This window comes from Onychomys torridus, chromosome 6 (assembly GCF_903995425.1).
Source record: "Onychomys torridus chromosome 6, mOncTor1.1, whole genome shotgun sequence".
NCBI lineage: Eukaryota > Metazoa > Chordata > Mammalia > Rodentia > Cricetidae > Onychomys > Onychomys torridus.
In genome coordinates, this window is record NC_050448.1 from 71,194,296 (window position 1) to 71,207,399 (window position 13,104).

The window sequence follows — 13,104 nt, forward strand, 5'->3', positions numbered from 1 at the left end:
TAACTGAGTTTTACAGTATTGAAGAGGAAACACAGGTTTCCTGCTACATGTTAGGCTGTGATAAATCACAGTCCGGCAAAGGGAAGTGTCTTTACCGTTACTCGAGAATTTGGTCCTAGACGCTTTGTTTTTACCAAGAAAACACAGTGGTGATAGACCAAAGAGGGGAGGGGGGAGAAGAAGAAAAAAACAAACAAAAAACACCACTGCCTTGCATTGGCCGGGAATCGAACCCGGGTCTCCCACGTGGGAGGCGAGAATTCTACCACTGAACCACCAATGCACCTTTAAGGGTATGTTCTGACAATACAATAAAAAAAGGTAAAAGAATCCACCGGTCCATCTCTGTTTTCATTGACTGACAGAAATGTAACCCACTATCTCTACAGTTTTGTAAATACAATATCTTTTGTATTTCCCAGCGTTGAGTAAAAAGGGCCAAGTCTTCTCACGCGTCAATCTGGGCCAGGTTTGCCCCTCAAGGAGTTTGGAGGAATGGCCTACTGAATTCCTTCAACTTCTACCTGCCATGACCTTGAAGTTTCAGCTCATTCGAAGGGAAATGCTAAACCAGCTCAAACTCATGGCTCTGCCAAGCCTCCTTTGAAGTTTACCAGACCTCAGTAAGGATACCACCAAAGTCCAACCTGGTCAAGCAATGCTTTTGTCAGTGTTACAAGAATGCGGGAGAGGGGTGACAGCTCGTGAAAGCTAGAAGCCAGGGGGACTTCACTCTCTTTAGAATTTCCTGTGTCTGAAGGAGCCAGCATGGAATGCTCCAACCAGGAAGAAATTGCTCCATCATTCCAAGTGCAGAGGGATGCACAGTCACCTGCCCACCGACAGTAATGCTGCATGTTTGGAACAGAGACTTCCAGGCACCTCAAAGCCTTCCAACAACTGCAATAGCTTTCTGTAGTGTCCAAGGAAGACTGGCCGGAGAGACCTCTCAGATTTCCACCATGCTGCTTGTTCAGGGAGAAGAAAATCTTGATAGTTCCAGTGATCTCCCCCTCTGCCTCTCCTGGCTTTACAAAGCCTGCCTCTTCTTCCTTTCAGCAGTTCTTGAGAATAATCCAATGCCAGTGTTTGCTTCCCTGCAGTGAGTGGGATGGAAACCAAGATGCAGCCACTGGGGAGCTGCTGGTCAGTGTTTCTGCCCAGCATTCACGGGGGAACCTCTGGTGAGTGTTACTGCCCAGCTTTCCTCATCTACCTCTCTGCAGGTTGACAGGTGTCCAGGGTCTCAGGACCAAGTAGTTCCTACGGAAGCCCACTTGGCTCAGTCTCACCCAATGCACAGCTGCTGAGCAGCTGGAAGCGACAGAGAAACCAAACAGAAACAGCCAACCAAAGGGAAAGGGGCCCAAGTCCACAGCTGGATATCAGGATAAGGTGCACCATTGCTGAGTGGAGGACCACATTCTCAATTTCCTCTGATCTTCCAATTTACTAAACGCAGAATAAAGATGAGTGAAGTGAATCGCTGATTACTGCTTTCTCCTGTTATGTTTTAATTACACATACTCTTATATTACAGACAGAAACAAAATGATTGTAAGAACAAGTATGCAGTACCCCTTTCACCTACAGTTGTAGTTAACTGCTGGGTAGCTCCAAATCAAAAGACTGTACAAGAGTGTAGTATATGACTCCGTTGGCTGTCCATTGGTGAACGTAGTAATTACAGTGCACATATCACTATCTTATAGGAAAGTTTTAAGGGCCTCTACTTGAGTTCCAAAGATTCTATTTCTGGTTGTAATGAAATAAATACATGTTGCTGACGAGCGTGTTGCTGACCAGTGTGGGAGCCACTTCTTCATTGGTGCATTTTTAGGCAACCCCTTTTCACTTTTAGGAATACGCTGCTTACTTTCTGCACCTCATGGGTGGTGGTGGGCAAATGATGATATGTCCCCCACAACAGGCATCAGAGGAGTCCTGCCACTTCACCTGTATTGAAAATGAAACCTGCCTCTCCCTGACCTCACTTGCTTAAATAACAGAAACATGATCTGCAGGTAAGACTTCCTGATTGGTGCCCCGCACCCCCCTACACCCCCAATTTGTGTTTGTACTTTTGCTAGTACAATAGACTTTTAGATAGCTAGCTTTTTGTTTTAAAACAGAAACCAAATTGCCAGTTTGTAACTCTCTATGGAAACCGGGCTGGCCCCATTTCATCTGGGAATCTGCCTGCCTCTGGGTGCTGAGATTAAAGGTGCACACCACCCACCCTTCCCGAGAAATTTCTTACCATGTGTGCCATAGTTCAAAATGGTTTCATTTAATGTGTTGTGGGTTTTGCCAACACTCTGTTAAGGAGATCCTAACACTGGTACAGCCGTGGTTCTCGACCTTCCTAATGCTTCAAACTTATAGTTCCTTATGTTGTAGTGGCCCCCAACCATGACATTATTTTCGTTGCTACTTTATAACTGTACTTTTGCTACTATTATAATTATCTATTTTCTTAGATAACCCGTGAGGGGTGGTTCGACCACTAACGGGGTCGGGACCCACACGCTGAGAACCACTTCTCTACAGGATAACATGGTGTGTTGTAGATAGGTGGCTATTTAGGGGTTCAAGATGATTCAAGATGATTTGATTCTGGGTCTTCAACACTCCAGCTCTCCACAAGCAGGAAAGTTCAACAGCCAATGGAGTGAAGGGGAGGAGCACCTGGGTCAAGGATGGGGCGTGGTATATGCAGATTGGGTGCCAAAACGGGGCATGGCAGGGTGCTGTCGCTACCTCCCAGGTCATTTGTTGGCAGGGGACAAGTGGAAGAGCGGAGACTTTCTCCTTGAGGTCACGGATGTAGGCCTTTTCCCTTCTCTTAAATTTTGTTTTATTTGAGGAGGGGAGTGAAGGGGCCGAGGGCGGATGCGAAGGGACGGGGAAATGAATAAAGATACAAAATATAAAAGACACACGATAAATAAAGAGGGGGAGGGGAGAAAGAACATAATGGCGGTTGTGGTGGCGCACGCCTTTGGTCTCAGCACTGGGAGGCAGAGGCAGCGGATCTCTGGAGTTCTGAGGCCAGCCTGGTCTAACAAGTGAGTTCCAGGACAGCCAGGGCTGTTACACAGAGAAAACCAAGAGTGGGGGGAAAAACCAGAGAGAAACTTCACCAAGCCAACAGGGCGCAGGCGAGGGGCGCGGTCTATGCAGATGAGGTGCGGAAAAGGACCCGGCAGGTTGTCTCCACCTCCCCCCCCCCACCCCCGAGGTGGGGGGCGCACTGGTTGGCTGCGGACGGGGACGTCATCCTCGAAGTCACGGGTATGGGCGCGAACTATGCAGATGAGGGGCGCGCAGGGGCTGCCGGTCCGCACCGCTGCGGAAACGCGAGGGATTTCGCGCGCGGCGTGGGAGGGAGCGCGGGTCCGCGGGGGGCAGCGGAGCGCAGGAAGCGGGCGCGGGTGCGCGGTGACCCGGGATCGCCGGCGGCGAAGTGACCGTGTGTTGAGAGCGCAGGGCCGGTGTGGCTGAGTGGTGTGTGTCGAGGAGACGAGCATACTTACCTGGCAGGGGAGACACCATGATCAAGCAGGTGGTTTTCCCAGGGCGAGGCTCACCCATTGCACTTGGGGTGTGTTGACCCCTGCGATTTCCCCAAATGCGGGAAACTCGACTGCAGAATTTGTGGTAGTGGGGAACTGCGTTCGCGCTCTTCCCTGATAACTTGGTACAGAAAAGGAAGAATAACTTGCCTTTGCTTTTTCTAACTCTATCTTTTATGCTTAAGGTTTGCTCTCCCATGAGTTTCCAACTCTCTTTTTCCAAGTCTCTTATACCTAGTGATATGGTGCTGTATTCTGTATGTAATCCGGGCAGGCTTTTAACTGCTCTCACCATGGTTTTAAATTTATTAAATTGAAATAACTGTAGTTTCACCTGTAACTACTCTTCATGCGCTGTGCTCTGCCTCAGTTTCTACTCAGTGTAGCAGATGCTACAATCTTCTATATTTGCAACTCCTTCTCAAAGGCTAGCATCTACATGGGACCACCACTGCGGATCTGACTCTTCTTTTTTAAGATAAGGTCTCACTATGGAGCCGTGGCACACCAATGCACATAAAATAAAGAGAAGAAAGTTGGTTTAGCTAGCTCCTCTTTTGTTAAGATTTACTTCTTTTATCTGTTTTTCTTGCATGTAGGTACGTGTGCTACATGCTTGCCTGGTGTCCAAAGAGGTCAGATCCCATGAAATTGGGAGTTCCAGAGGGTTGTGAGCCACCATTTCCTCTGCAAACTCACATCCTCTGCAAGAGCAACAAACCCTCTTAACTATGTAGCCAACTCTCAAGCTCTCTTATTTATTTTTATTTTAGACAAGGTTTCAAGTAGCGCAGGCTGTTTGTACCTATCAAGGATGGCCGTGGACACCTAATATTCTCGAGCCAACTTCCTAAACACTTAGATCCTTTCAAGTCTTTAGCTCTTTCGCTGGTTTCCTGTCTCCTGCCTTGGGGGTCTCTGTCCCCCATTTTCTAGGTCTGACTCTGGGTCTCCTATCCTTTCTCTTGGTGTCTGCTCCCCACTCTTTGGCTCTGCTGCCCACCCTGCCTCTGCAGAGCCCAGGCTGGTGATCATTGGTTCCAGAACAGACTATAGCAAGGGAGGGAGGTGGAGGGAGGAATCAGGATGAAGACATCAAAGAAGCCAGTGGCCGGAAACACTGGAAGCCCCCACATAGGGATGCCTGGGGAGAAAGATCATGAGAGAGTGTGGGATGTACAAACATAAAGATGGTATACTACATAAATCACACATAGTCATGACTCACATGACCCTTTCCCAGCTCTATCAACCACTTGGAAGTGTTTTTGATAAATTCTCTTTAATGCTTACTGCTATCCATGGGATTCTGCTACGGTTCTTCTTTTCTGGTCCACAATGACCTGGAATCCCAGCAGATGCCCTCTGGACTCCCAATCCACGCCTGTAACAGGACTCTGCTCCTTTCCACTGCAGATCCCGCTCTCCCACTACTTAGGATCATGAGCACCCGATGGCTGAGCACAAAATGGGGGCAGGCTGACAAGAACCAGGTATTCCTGCTCTGTCCCTACTGTCCCTCTCCCCCAATCTCTGTCCTCTTGGGCTTTACTGTTCTGGGCCTCCTCTGCCTGTGTGCCCAACAGCTGCTGGTGCCATGGCTTCCTATCTCCCCACTGACACCTGCCCCTTCTGACCATCCCCTTCCTCTTCCTTATCATTGACTTCTGCCTCTGCCCTCTTTCCGACATCACTGCGGCCATCCTGTGGAGATTCCTGCTCTCTTCGACTAACCACACTCGTCTCTCTCCATGCATCTCTGTAACTGCTTTTTTGGGATGTTCCTCCCTGCCTCACATTTGCCATCCGCATCGAGCTTCCTCTTCTTTTGTGCATCTCCTTAATTCTCTTAGTCTTTGATATATCTCTACCTGTGCAGGTGTTTCCTAAGGGCCTGTCTTTCCTTGTTCCTCTCACATGTAAAGAAGCATGCTGACACAACACAGACTGTTATCCTATTGGCGCCCCTGCTCACCCCTGTACAAACTGGGAAACTCTGTTTGCCCTACTTACCCAACCCCGCCCACACTGAGAAAACCCCGAGGAAAGGAATGGCCCAAAGGCCCAGTTCCGAATTTCTGGTAATGGATGGAACCCACCTTTCTGACATGGCCAGCCCACCCAGCAGCTTAGCTTTTGACCTTATTTGGGCACAGTCCCAGCTCCTGGCTGACATGTCATCACCCATTGCTTAAGATCTATAAAACCTCCTTGCCTTAGCCCAGGCACTTGACTTCCCCAGCGTAATTCTTAGGGATGCACACATAGCTCCTCTGTAGCAGCTGGCACCTTGCTTACTGTGTGGACTCACTGAATGGGGACATCCCTACTTAAGGTACACTTCAGAGACAAGACATTCTAAACTGATTGTACTTAGGTGACACCTTTGGGACTTAACCATGTGGCAGACCCTGTGAGACTTGTCCTCTCTGTGCAGCAGTCATGCTTGGGCTGGGAGAATCCCAGAACCCAAGTCCCCAGCAGGTCTGTCTGCTCTCCATATACTGCTCCCCTCTCTCCCTCACCCCTTCCCTTTCCTGCTTGTCCTCTATCTCCTGTCTTTGTCTCTCTTTATTTGTTTATGTACATTGGTGTTTTGTCTGCATGTATGCCTGTTATGAGGATCCTCTGGAACTGGAGTTCCAGACAGCTGTGAGATGCCATATGGGTACTGGGAATTGAACCTGGGCCATTTCTCCTGACCCCTATCTTTGTCTCTTATTCCCTGCCCTCTGTCCTTCGGGGGCAAATACATCTTCTTTGTGCTGAGAGCTTGGTCTTGGGGTGTCTTGTACCAGTACGGGTCCCTTCACTTGGCTCTTGGATAAAGCTGTAACAATAAAATGACAGTAATAATGGCTACTGACAATTAAGCTCATTATCACAGCAGAAGGGCCTCCCGCTCAGGGGAGCCAGAGGATTCAGACAGGGGAAGAAATATGACAGGGCCAGAGCTCTGTGACACCCTACTCACACTCAGGAAAACAGCCAGCTGCTCCTTCCTCTGTCTTCCTGTCTTCAGGCCCCTGCTGTGTGACACAGGGAGATGTGGACTTCTACTCACTCCACAGAGCAAACCTACTCTTCTCAGGTAGGGAAGAGAGAATAAAACCAAGTATGGATACCACCAAGGCCTTAGGTGAAGCCATGAATTTCACTGGGGTCACTTACAGAAGCAGAAACAACTCCAAAGACAGCTGCAACCCAGAAGCCCATGAAGCGTGGCTGACAGCTCACAAAAGCTGGGAACCTGGAGTGCATCGCACAGCCCCCAGGCAGCTCAACGGGTGTGCTTCCCAGGCAGCCCAGGAGGTCAGAGGGGCTCTCTGCAGTCCTTGCAGCTTGTGTGCACGCTTGTGAGGGCAGGCCCGAGTGAATCTGGTCAGTTTCCGTGACTTCCTGAAGCGATTGAGTTATTTATTCCTTGAACTTCTTGCAGGATACAATGTTTCACTTCATCTCCTTTTAACATCCTGTCTTCACTTCCCCTTAGATCGCCTGATGTTTTACTTCCCCTTGAAATCCTGTCTCTTAATCCTCCAATAAGGAAGGTGTTAACTTCCCAGGAACTGCTACACCACAGCACCCCTCCCAGGAGGCTCTTGGGGCCTGCTTGGAGGGGGCAGATGTGGAGGAGGAGTGAATGCCCCTCCAGCATCTGCTTACCATGATTAATGTACCAAAGTGCCATGTTCAGGGCTGTTGTGTCCCAAGCTCAGTATCCCTAAGATGCAAAACCCAGAATCTAAATCAGTGATGTCAAAGACTGGGAAGATTAATTCCAAATGCTTACATCCATACAAAGGAATGGGTTTGTATTTATTACATATTTTTTCCCTCTCAGGTCTATGTGTCCAAAGCTTGTTAAGAAAACAGCAGTCCCCTAAGGAATGTCATTATCCAGGATTGCAGCCGTCTTGTTTGGTATTCATCTCATCTCTGGTAACTACTGTCCTTGGAGCTTTGGGTTCCCTCCCTACGCCATGCCCAGGGAGCCAGCAAGGATTCTGCCCCCAGGCGACCTCTCAACAGAGGTCCTCGCTGAGCCTTGGCCAAGTTAGGAGGCATCTATGGCGAAGGCCACCTCATGCCTGGGCGTTCCGTTCCAGGGACCATGGTGCCGCAGCCGCTCAGCTCTTCTCCCAGCCCTACCCGAAAACCAAGATCCAGGACCAAACTGCAGAAAGGCAGCCCCGGCCTCTTCTCAGCCTGAACCAAAGCGAAACGCACCCAGGAAACCAAGTGTTTCCTATTTCAGCTCACCTGTGCAAGGTTGAGGGACCTGGTGATTCGTGACCTTGGGGTCACCCGGAGCCCCAGGCCAAGTCGCCCTGTTGGGTGTGGTCAACTTGCCCCTCTGGATGGGGATCTTCTCATTTAAATGAGAGAAAACTTTTCTCCCAAGGTAAACATAAAGGTCCCACCGAGATTTGAACTCGGATCGCTGGATTCAGAGTCCAGAGTGCTCACCATTACACCATGGAACCAACACACTGGGTTTGTCTCCTGTCTAACATTTCCTGTCTGTGGAATAGAGACTCCCATCTAGGTTTTCCTATTGACTGTCCTAACTGCATTTCACCTCCACCTGCAAAAATGAAATGAAGTCCCCTCAACTCAGAGCTGGGAAGAGTCCTTCCAGCCTCCATCATCCGTCTCCAATTGCCACCCCTTCCTGGCCTTGTGATATTTCTCCAATAAATGGTGTTAGTGTTACTGTCTTGTCTGCTTTTCCCCACCTCCCAGGAACACCAAGAGCAGGATTTGGAAGTTCCTGCCTTCCTTGGTCACCTAGCAGCCACAGAGGTCCTCCACTACTTCCTAGAATATATGTAAGTGGGTCAGCAATGGAGGGAGCTTGGGATGTGGAGGAACCTTCATACTTTTCTTCATACATACACATATACATATAATACATTTGTGTACCTTTGGTTTTTGTGTTTCTTACAACAAATGTATTTTTAAAAAGCAAAGTTAAATGCAAGCAATTATGTTTAAAGGTTTACATAAAACATTTAAGCAAGTGTTAATCCCAAAAATTGAGGAAAGAGACCACTGACCTAAATTATCATGGCCAAATTAACACACACAATTAATTAAACTAAGCTTTTTAATTGTGTACACAGGCTGCCTAACGTGAGCTTCCAGAAGTCAGCATTGGGCATGTGGAAGCAAGGGTTTTTATAGTTCTGGGGGCTTCCAAATGGGAGATTTGGCAGGCCAAATAGGGAGGGTTGCAGAAACAGAACAAAACAAGGTAGTCGTAACAACCCTTTGAAACAAAGGTAGGGTTGCCAGATGGTTATAACTTTTGAAACAAAGGCTTTTGCCATTCCCTGGAACAGGCAGTACAGACCATTTGTAGTTAAGGTTACAGGTGGGGCATAGTCCAACCCTTGAGAAACAGAGGGTTAATCATAAATAGGAACAAGCCTAGTTTGTCTTTACTATAAGATGGCTATAAGAGATCAGTTTCAGGTGAGGACCCCCAAGATCAATTTCTCAGCACAAAGGAGATTTATTTGCCTTTGAAAAGGGGGTGTGTGTGGCTGAATAGTTTCTCTCTGGGTCCCGCCAAGCCCCTGCAGTCCTGCAGCCCACTTAGAAAATAAACACTCTGATGTTTATATTATTTAAACTGTTTGGCTTAATGGCTCAGGCTTCTAGCTGGCTGTTCTTATATCTTAAATTAATTCATTTCTATTAATCTATAAGTTGCCACATGGTTTGATGTGGATTACCGGTATCTTAACATCTTCTCATGGCGGCTGGCAGCGTCTCTCTGCCTCAGCCTTCCACTTCCCAGATCTCTCCTGTCTCTTTGTCCCACCTATACTTCCTGTCTGGCTGTTGGCCAATCAGCGTTTTATTTATCAATCAATCATCCACAGCAGGGAGGGAACAAGGGAGAGGTGTAGTAGAAAGCTTTCCTGTGTCCTGCCCGGCCTGAGGTCAGGACAAATCTCTCACCCACAGTCCTTCAGCCACTTATAAAATAACCACTTCCTGGGATTAAAACCAGGTGTGCTTCCCAAGAAAAGGCAAGAAATTCAAGTGCTGGGATTAAAGGTGTGTGCCACCACTGCCTGGCCTCTGTGTTTAATCTAGTGGCTTGCTCTGTTCTCTGATCTTCAGGTAAATTTTATTAGGGCACACAATATATCACCACAGAGAGGAGAGAAAAGGGACAGGGATATTTGTCCTGGAAGGACAAAGGACTGACTCTGGATAGAGGGGAGACAGAGGGGGCCCATAGGCAAATGGCAGCTTATAAAGGTAAAAGGGGAAACCCATGTTAGGATGAGGTGTTTAATTTTAATTGGGCTTGTTAAGTGAACCAAAGAGGACTTTTGATTGCTGGAATTAATACTTTGATTGCTGGACCTTGGTAGTCAGCCTCAGGAGGCGGAAGTGGCCGAATAAGGGACTAGACCATGGTGGCTATCTTTAGGAATGTAGTCTAAAGGTTCTTAGCAAGGCAGAGGGAAGGGGGAGAAGGGCAAGGCCTGCCAGAGCCACATGCTGGAGTGGGCTGGTGTCCCTTCAATGGCTTTTGAAGTTCAAGATGGAGGCAGACTGGTTTATCACTAGACCATACTTGCCTGTGTTAAAATACCATATGTCAGATTAGACAGGCAGTCTTATTTTCTGACTTATTTTTAATAGTCACTTAGCAATAACCACTTTAAAAAAAATTTGACTATGATCCTGATGTAGAGGCATGTACCTTTAATGGTGTGGAGGCATATACCTTTAATCCCAGCACTTGGGAGGCAGAGGCAGGCAGATCTCGGTGAGTTTCAAGTCAGCCTGGTCTACAGATCGAGCTCCAGGTCAGCCAGAGCTACATGATTAGATATTGTCTCAAAATAAATAAATTTAAAATTATTAATTTGTAATAGATTCGCTCATGCATTGCAAAAATAAAACAAACCATTTTTTAATAACACTGAAAACGTTCATCTCTTGAACAAATAGCTGTGTAAACTGCATTAAATGAACAAACACCTGCTCCTTCCCTGGTCTCCACAGTTCTTAACTCCGGGAAGGGCAGCTCCCACCTGTCGGGAGCCATGAGGCCTAGTTTCAGACCAGTATGTGAGTGCTTGTCCAACGGGTCTCCAGATGAGGCAAAGCCCACGGGGACAGTCTCTCTTGCCAAGGACCAGTGGACTTTGAGGACAGGAAAATACTGCTGGGACCTGGAGGCCTGCATACTCTCTTCTCTCTTATAATGACTGACGATTCTCTTGGCGGTTTTTAGTGCCATTTTGTCAGTCACGCACGGAACAGATATGATCATTCCTGGAAACCCCATTTTTTTTTTCTCACATATTTTCCCTAAAATTCTTTGGGAGCTGATGCTTCTCAGGTTTCTTGTCTGGGGATGCCAGCTGTCACTTCAGACCCCGGGAGCTGCTCTAATTTAGTGCTGACAGGATCGGAAGTAGATCACCCCTATCTCTGTAAATACGTTTTAAACGATATTGCTATTCTTGAAATTGTGTGCCTATGTTTATCACCTTTTAGTCTTGTAAAGACAGGGTGCACTGGGCTCGGCAAGCTAACAAAATGATGTGTTGTTTTGGTTTAAAGATGTTTTGATGTTAAAGTTGGGAGAAAACATATTAGACGTATTTGTTTTTGGCGGAGGTTAACGTTGGAGGATGGGAAAAACCTGTTTGTTAGTGCTTGGTTTTGGTGTATAAGTAAAGACGGAGCTATTCGGTCCGGCCGCTTGTGTGAAACTCAGCTGGTGGTTGGACAATTCATTTCTTCGTGCCAACTCCCCGGCTCAGGACCTAAACCCAGGCAGGTCTCTGGGTTCTCCTGCAGTCACTTCCCAGGCCCAAGTCCGGCCCCCGCCGCGGCTCCAGCACACACGTGGGATGAGCAGCCCCAGGGACCCTAAAGCATAGGTGTGCTCCTTCGCTCAGTCTTGCTGGGCGCCTGGGCTGTGACCCCACCAGCACGGGGCCCCCAGACCCCCTTGTGGCGGCGCGATCCCAGCATCGGAAGACGTGGGCAGGACGCTTGGGGTTCCTAACGTCGGTGCGAGCTCGGGAAACGGGCGCGGGGCCGTCCCCAACCGCTGCACAGCGGCCAGCACCGCCACCCGCTGTTGAGGACTGACCTCGGCCCTGCGGTCAGCCCAAGGCGCCGCCGACGCGGTGACGCCTCACTCACCATCCAGCCGACCTAACAGCGTCCCGCGGCGTCTCTGTGGCGCAATCGGTTAGCGCGTTCGGCTGTTAACCGAAAGGTTGGTGGTTCAAGCCCACCCAGGGACGGCTGGTGTTCTTTTAATACCTTCCTTACCGTGTACTCCTCAAGAAACAGAAACCATCCCAAGCCACCAGTAGACAACTCTTGTAACCTACACAAAGAAAGTTTGCAGGAATATCTATCCTGTCTCCAGGATTGTGTAGGAGGGTGCACTGCTAATACTGCCGCCGCCATCATTTTATTTAGTTTTTAAAGACAAGGCCTGGAAATTTGTCACCCAGGCTGACACTTGCTTCTGCCTCCACCACAGTGGAAATGAGAGTAGAGAGGCAAGACACATCGCGCCCACAGTGACCTAGTCCGAGCCAGCTATTCTCTGGGATCTCCAGATACAAATTTAGGGTGGTTTCCTTTGACTCCTTGTTGGGGTTTGGACACTTGAACAGTGAAAGTTGAGGATTCTAGACCTAAAGGGAAGTCCTCTTGCTGCGGCTTCTTGGCCCTGGTCTCCACGGTGCTCAGGAAACTACTGGGGTTGGTCCTAGCACCTAGTAGGGCAGCAGGAGTCGGGAAGTCCTCTGCGTTTCTTTCTCTTTTGATTTGTTTATTGAGACAGTTTCTCACTGCGTAGCTTTGGCTGGCCTGGGATTCCCAAAGATCTGCTGGCTGCTGCCTCTGGAGTGCACTAAAGGCATGTGCCACCACGCCCAGCCATGCCCAACTCTGCATTTCTTTTATATTACAAAAGAGCCCGGCGGTGGTGGTGCACGCCTGTAATCCCAGCACTTGTGAGTTCGAGGCCAGCCTGGTCTACAGAGCGAGTTCCAAGACAGCCTCCAAAGCTACAGAGAGACCCTGTCTTGAAAAACATACATAAGAAATAAAAAATTTATAAAGGATGCTTTGTTTTGTTTGAGACCGGGTCTGACTAGGTAGCCCTGGCTGTCCCGGAACTCTCTATGTAGACAGGCTGGTCTCTTAACTCCTATCCACCTGCCTCCTCTCCAGGATGCTGGGATTGTAGGTATGTGACCCCACACCTGGCTAAGATTTTATTTTATTTTATTTTATTTTATTATTATTATTTTTTGAGCCGAGGATCGAACCCAGAGCCTCGCGCTTGCTAGGCAAACGCTCTACCACTGAGCTAAATCCCCAACCCTAGATTTTATTTTTATGTATGTGCAGTGCTCACAGAAGTCAGAAGATGGGGTCAAATCTGCTGGAACTGGAGTTACAGGCGTTGTGAGCTAGCTGCCTGGTGTGGTGCCAGTGAGGAACTCTCCAAGAGGAGGAAGGGCTC

General features: G+C 48.5%; 4 non-coding genes across 4 annotated transcripts; 2 read left to right on the top strand and 2 right to left on the bottom strand.

Moving 5' to 3' along the window:
• Positions 1 to 212: 212 nt before the first annotated feature.
• On the bottom strand, positions 213 to 283 carry Trnag-ccc. The gene has a single exon. It is a non-coding gene; the product is annotated as a tRNA-Gly (tRNA).
• Positions 284 to 3,528: 3,245 nt separating this feature from the next.
• On the top strand, positions 3,529 to 3,692 carry LOC118586410. The gene has a single exon (XR_004945305.1). It is a non-coding gene; the product is annotated as a U1 spliceosomal RNA (small nuclear RNA).
• Positions 3,693 to 7,990: 4,298 nt separating this feature from the next.
• Positions 7,991 to 8,062, bottom strand: Trnaq-cug. Its single transcript has one exon. It is a non-coding gene; the product is annotated as a tRNA-Gln (tRNA).
• A 3,730-nt stretch (positions 8,063 to 11,792) lies between these two features.
• Trnan-guu lies at positions 11,793 to 11,866 on the top strand. Its single transcript has one exon. It is a non-coding gene; the product is annotated as a tRNA-Asn (tRNA).
• Positions 11,867 to 13,104: the final 1,238 nt, after the last annotated feature.